Source organism: Nothoprocta perdicaria, unplaced genomic scaffold, assembly GCF_003342845.1.
Source record: "Nothoprocta perdicaria isolate Ctin4 unplaced genomic scaffold, notPer1 scaffold_460, whole genome shotgun sequence".
NCBI lineage: Eukaryota > Metazoa > Chordata > Aves > Tinamiformes > Tinamidae > Nothoprocta > Nothoprocta perdicaria.
Genome location: NW_020455711.1, coordinates 71,839 through 78,703, shown reverse-complemented (window position 1 = coordinate 78,703; position 6,865 = coordinate 71,839). Strand labels below are relative to the sequence as shown.

The window sequence follows — 6,865 nt, the reverse complement described above, 5'->3', positions numbered from 1 at the left end:
TTTCTTCGGCTGGTGACAACCATTGCCTGGGCCTGTAACCAGAGGTGTTGAGGGAAGCGGGGGAGGACTGCAGCACTTCAACCCCATGCTAGGATATGAGAGGATTAAATCTCTTTCCTAAGCAAAGTGAAAGGTCCCCAGGTGTCTTCTCTCAGGCTCAGAGATTGCAGTGGGAGAAGGAGGCAGGATCCAGCTGGGTAAGAGACCTCATCAAGAGGATAAAAGCATGTAGGGTAAAGGACAGTCTGTCTCCCTGAGTAGGGGAAGTAATCAGTGAGGATGTGCAAGGGTCTCTCAAAAAGCCYTAGGCAGGAGATGCTTGTATCAGAGCTGAATTTCCAGGCAGTGATAAAGGGGAACAAGCTAAAAGCATTAATTGGTTCTTCCCCCTTTCTGTTAAGATATTCCATTTCTTGCAACCGCTGCGGCTTTTTTTTCTTTCCTCTTTTTTTGAAAACTTCTCTCCAGTCTCAATGAAAAGTGCTGTTGAGSAAACCCCCTAGTTATCACCTAAAGGCTAGTTGCAGATTTACTGTCTCTGGAGATGAGATAACATGAGCCAAGYGTAAGTAGGGTGACTATTCACCCTACTCCCCTCAATATCGGGAATAAGCAGCACCTTGATCTTCAGCTCCGTGGAGTGAATCACACGGTAGGAGTGTGGAGCGTTGCTGGTTTCAGAGAAGAGCAGTGTCCCTCCTTCATGCCGCTGGGGAGCAGTTGATGCTGGGGGTCTTCTGTCCTGTGGGCTTTCWGAAACCAGTGGGGACTCCCCAAGGTGACTGGTTGCCACGGGCCCTGCCCGCRTGGGGTGATGCCGTAAGAAGGGCCGGGCTGATCCTCAGAGCCCTGACGGACCTGGCAGYGCCGCGTCTCAGCTCGGCCCGCCCTGAGCACTTGCACACAGAGGTTACATGGGCGGCCTTCATCTCTAGGGACCTCCGCAGGGTGAGCGCGAGCCTGGCGGGGTCCGTGCTGCAGAGCGGCGTCGCTCAAGCAGGGTGACAACAGCCCCAGCGTGACAGAGGTTTTGCCCATTGGGACGCGGCACTGCTGAACTCGGCGGGCAGMGGGAAGATACCTTGGAAGCAGGAGACGGAAACTGCTTGGGATTTTCCTCAGGTCTTGGAMACTCCAAAGATGGGCGTGCACAGACTTTGTGAAACCAAATGCTGGTTTCTTAACYCCGGTCGGTTACCACAGTTATCTGATGGCTTTTAAAGCATTGCCATCACTTGGGTTAGGTGTCCTTCCCCTGCCTCCAAATACATACACAGGCTGTGCTCCTAAATAGCTGAACATGCTGAGGTTTAGTCCTGAGTTCTGTATGCTCTTGTATGCCTGCCTTTGAGCGTGAGCAAGAGTCAGGATAATGCAGGATGCTAAAATAAGAAACTAAAGCTTTTTTTTTTTCAATTTTAGAATCAGGGATTTTCAGCATTGTGAGTATTCTTAGATTCTCAAAATACTATGTGAATGGTTGTATTTGAAGTTGGGTTTTTTTTTGTTTCCTTGTGTTTTGACAGCAATAAAAAGCATATAAGTAAACAGTAGTGATACTTTAAAATTATTTGTTAAATAGTCCAGTATTTCTGGAAAAAAAAAAAAGGTGGAATTCAGTTTGTGTGGGAAGAGGATAATGAGATTTAATGTAACATTAAATATCTGAGCGATCCTTTAGACCACTGCATACATGCAATGCAAAAAGAGACTTCTTACCAGAAGGTAAGGCTTGGTTTTGGTCTGGCTTGATGCTCTCTGCTTTTGGCCCTGCCTGCCTTGGGTGCTCCTGGTGAAACTGCTGCAGGTGCCCGGGTGGAGTGGCAGCAAGGCGAGCGGAGGAGCGCAGGCGGCTCCGTCGGGGACCGGCGTTTCCCCCTCCTGTTGGAGCGGCTGCGATTCAAAACAAGTGCTGCGTGCAGCCGGGAGAAGGCCAACAGGGAGAGAAGGAAGAAGCAAAATCCTCGTTGCCTCTGAAATTTGGAACTGTATGTCAGGGGGATTTAAGCTTGTCAGGCCTGGAAATTCCCACTTCCCTGTAGGCAGCAAGAAATAGCGAGTGAAGCCCCTGAAAAAGGCCAGCACAATTAAAGAAAAATTCCCTGTCTGTAAAACATGTTCTGGCAAGCCCATTTTAAAAGATGAGCTCTTCTTCTAATATTTGAATTTCTTGTTTTGTTTAGATATGTTTAGCCATTCATATAATGAAGATTTATTGATGGCCTTTTCTGCCTTGTTGGAGACAGTCTTGCTAGAGAATCATATTTGTGTGGCTTTCAGTTTTAATTTCTACCTTTATTACTTTGGACATCTGCATGGAAATGCRATCCTTTTCTCCTCCAAAGTTCAGCTTTCATGTAGCCTTTTTTTCCTGGACTCAGATTCTTCTGCCTGCAATATCAGAATCGCTTCCACAGCAGCTAATTCTGATTCTGCAAGAAGCAGGTGTTTGGCAGCAGGTAAAAGGAATAAGCAGAAGTAGCCAAGTGGGTCTTAAGGTGCAAAGACCTTATTTTCATGAGTTAGCTCCTTGTAACAGGAAGATGGGAGGGCAGAAGTGTTGCAGTATTAAAAGACGGAGCAGAATTGTCTCCTGTATAGGTGATTTATTTATTTATTTATTTATTTTTGCTATGATTCATGCTTTCCACATTCACCTGCTTTATCTTTTCCTTCCTTTGACGTGCTCCAAGGTCCTTCAATCCAGCTGTTGCTCTGTTGCAGGACTTGGGCTCTAGGACTTAACACTATGGCTTTTGGAGATGCTTCTTGTGTCTGGAGGAGAGCCACTTCCAAGCGATGCGCCCAAGACATGACGATCAGTAGGTTGAGAATCCATGCTCTTCCTAAAATACTTTCCATTGAGCGCTCAGGTCCTTTGAATGTCTTAAGGGGAGAGTTCAGTGGCAGAGAAGTAACAAGGGGAGAGCCCGCCCTGCCTTTGCTGCAGGACCTTGGGAGGTGTGTGACACTGTGTCACCTTCCCATAGGGTCAGGTGTGACCCGTTTTATCTGAAGTAACTCGAAAAAAAACAGGAGGAAGGGATGGGAAATCCTGGGGCTGGATGGGAAAAGAGGTAGGAAATGCTAATGAATGCAGCCGTGCTGGTGTCTTTCTTGGCGAAACCGGCAGCTGTAGCTGCCCTTGCTTTACGCTTGCTCAAAGACGTAGCCGTCCCACCGAGAGCAGAAGTTTCAGACCCTAGTTGCGTGACCTGTAGGTGCCTGATCTCGCTGTCATCTTTTGTGTTCTCTGCCTTCAAGCTAGTCTGTGTGCCCATTCCCATAGCAGCTGCATGCCTCTGGATAAAAGCCGTGCAAGTGCAGTGGAGAGCCTGCACACGACACGAAACAGCGGAACAGGGGAAGGGATCAGGATGGGGATGCTGCCCTGAGGGGACAGCGGCAGTTCCTGTGCCTACTTCTGCAGAGACCTTGGCCTCCTGGTGCTGCTGGCTCAACAGTTTTCATTGGCAGGGAAACCTTAAAAAATAATTCCCCCTCAGAGGAGCCCATTAGTTGCATTCTGAAATTGTCCTCCCGCTAAGAAATACTGGGGTACAGGGAGTCCTTCCAGCACGTGAAGACACCTGCAGCTTTGCTCCCAAGCCCACGAAACTGCATCTCCACAAGGGCCTTTTGCTGTCCTTCTGGCAAAGGGGGCTGGGAGGGAGCGCGGGGCCGAGAGGCGGCCGCAGTCCTCGCTCTCCCCCCGGCTGCTGATAAATGCTGCTGCAGAGACACAGTAACTGAGTAATTGCTGAATTATGGCTCGAGCAGCAGCGGTGACCTCAAAGACAGAGGGTGACTCTCCATCTCCATTTGTCAGTCCGCTCAGGGTCGGGAGAAGGGTTTTTCTTTTCCTGGGGATCTGTGGGTGAGGGGAAAGGGATGCGCAGGGCAAGCCTGACATCGAAGGCTGGCAGGAAAACCTGTTGGCGTGTGCGCTGGCAGAGCTCGGGTGCGTTAAGCGAGTCCCTGCCGCTTGCCCACGTGCTGCGGCAGCAGGGCCTAAGCCAGGGGGCTCCTTAAAGGGCTGTATTTTGCCCATGCAGAARGCTGCTAAGTCTGGAGGCTGTTTCCCTTCTTGTATCTCCGTTGTTTGTGTGGCTCTGCTGCTGAGGCGCTTGGATTAAGTGTGGGGGGAAAGGATGGCTAAGGCAAAATAAGTCCAGTTTGGGAGATTTTTATTGTGGTCATACTGTAGTGGCTGCATACAGTTAAGGCTGAGTTGATTTTCTTGCACTAAAAGCAGGGACTTATATCTTTATTATGACGCCAGTACAAGGCATGTGCTCAGTTTGCAGAGCTTGCTCGCGTCTCACAGAAGGTGTTGGCTGGAGATTTGCATGTAAACCTTTTAAGTTTTGTTGCACTGGTTTCAAAATTGATCCTTTAAGGATTTATTTTAGCAAGGAACCATTTTGGGCAGTAACAATTTCATGTTTTATTTTTTCTTCTTTATGAATTGAAGGGTGATTTGCTTATAAATTGCTTTAAAAAAAWGTGTAGATAGTGCTGATGGCTTTACCCTGAATTAGGATCACTTGAATGCATGTGTAAGCACAGCCCTGATGATCCATTTGCAGGAGCCCATGGATGCTCCACCTTTGTCCATGTGGAGTTAATTTTTTCATTAGTCCTAACACTTAGTCTTTTAGTCATCATTTTTATGTAACTGATCATGGTCAGGTAGTTGTCACTGAATGGACAAAGTCAGAAAGTTGATTTTTTTTTTCTGTCTTTGGCACTGTCTCTCTGTCTCTCTGTCTCTCTGTCTCTCTTTCTCTCTTAGCATTCAGGGGCAAAGACAAATTTGAGGATGTGACCAAGGTGTAATAGTGCCAATTTTTCTTCCGAGTCTGCAGGCAGCCCAAAATAAGATTCTGGAAGAATGGACTTCTCCATTAAGCTCGGTGGGGCAGCGCCTTAGGGCCKGCTACGTGACCTTGTTTTCTCACTGCGCTTTAAGTGGTGCTGTCTGTATAGGATCAGTGAGGCCTACAGCAGAGTGGCAACTGATGAGTAGTGCGGGTTTCTAGCATGTTCTTACAAACTTAATCCTTTAAAATCAGCCATACGGGTTTGAGCTTCAAAATGTTTTAAAAAAGAGACTCCTGCTTCCCCCATTACATCTATGGGTAGCCATTAGTGGAGAGGGAAATGGGAAGTGCTGCTGTGGAGGGGCCTGGAGATCCTGGCGCTTCAGTGTGCAAATTCCCTCTTTTCTGTTGTTTCTTGGATACATTCCCATGTGAATGTTAGCTGTCTTATTCTTGCATTTTTGGAAGCTTTTACATAACTTTTGCCATTTATGCTGTGACTTTATTTTGTACATTAAATTAGAAATAGCTTGGTATACTGAGCTTTTATATATATATATATATATTATATATATATATATATAAAGGCTATGCCGTTGTGTATTTTCATATACAGTAGGATTTTACCTTAAGCTCTAAGCACCCCTACCTTGTAAATCTACATAAAAGATTGACCTCAATTGACATTTCACTTCCGAATCAGAGAGGAGATAATGAAAAATCAAATTATAAGGACGCTATCGGGTTCCCCCACCCCATTACAGCCTTTCTCAGAGGCCTCCGTGCCCAGGGGACCTCCGCTCCAGCCGAGCTCCTGGCATGGCCGGCACTCATCAAGATGAAGGCTGTTGGTGGCCAGMGGGAAGCGCTTGTCCCGGCCGAGGTGTCCTCGGAGCCCCCTTTGCGGCCGGGGGAGGCAGCGGCTCCCCCCTTGCCGTAGCCTTTGCGGCAGCCACCTGCAGGGGAGCCGCCCCKGAAGCTGTCGCTGGAAGGACCGTCCTGTGAGCCAGTGGGCAGCATGGCTTTGGGAAGGGGCAGGATCCCCCCTCGGCGTCAGGCTTCCCGTAGGAGACAGGCAGCCCTTGCTGGGGATGTGGGCAGGAGCGCGGCGCGCGGAACCGCCGCGTCTGCTGCGTGCCGAGCTGCTGGGTTCCCAGCGGGGCCCGGCCTCGCTCCAGGCGGCACCGGGAGCGTCTCGGGCTGCCGGCGCGCTGCCTTGTCCCGCGAGAGGCTCCCGGGGCGCGTGGAGGAAGCTGCAGGGTCACGCGGAGCCGCCTGGGCTGGCGCGCGGTCTGAASCAGGGCTGCGAGGATCTGAGAGCGCGGCGGCCTCGCGCCCCGACCGCCCCTCGGCCTAAGGCCCTGCGCCGGCCTAAAGCCCCCGCGCTGTCCCGCTCAGTTAAAACARATCAAGTCATCCTCTCTGCCAAGCTTCAGAGTTGCCGAGATGCAGAATTTGGGCACCCGGAGCTCCCAAATTCCGCCCTTTACGTGYGACTCAGGCGGGACCAGGGTATTTTTTTAACCGCTGGAGCGGTTYTGGACGAGCGGAGCCCCTGGGGGAGCGGGCCGGGAAGCCGCAGGGCAAAGGCGGCTGCTGCAGCTGGCAGGGGAGCTCACATGAAGCGGGAGCCCGGCCGCGCAGCCTCCGTGGTGGGCGCCCGCCGCCCCCCCGGCCGAGGCCGGCGCCAGGCAATCACCCGAATACGCTTAGACACTGAAAAGGTGGTTTTTTCTCTCTTTTTTCTTTTTTTTTTTTTTCCAATATTTTTTTTCTTCTCCAGGAGGAGGATTAAATGCCCTGAAAGCCAAACGCAGGCACTGGGTTAATGCATGAAAATTGCCTGCCTAGCTCTGCTGTGTGAAAGCGGGAGAAGTGGCCAAGCAGATTAAATGAGCTTCTTAAAATAACTTGGGAGAAAAAAAAAAAAAAATTAAAAAAAATATATTTGTAATACATTTTTAAAGCTTTTTTTTTTTTTTTTGTAAGAAGATTAAAAGGGAAACTTCCACCATCACCGTGCCTCTCTTCCCCGCGCTCGC

General features: G+C 49.6%; 1 protein-coding gene across 2 annotated transcripts in view; it reads left to right on the top strand.

The window, feature by feature from the left end:
• The first annotated feature begins 2,805 nt into the window (after positions 1-2,805).
• The window catches only part of TCF20 (transcription factor 20), a 62,047-nt gene continuing 57,987 nt past the window's right edge, over positions 2,806-6,865 (top strand). For both annotated transcript variants that reach the window (XM_026046933.1, XM_026046932.1), the window contains exon 1: positions 2,806-2,822. The gene's annotated coding sequence lies outside the window, so the exon portion shown is untranslated. The remainder of the gene's footprint in view (positions 2,823-6,865) is intronic.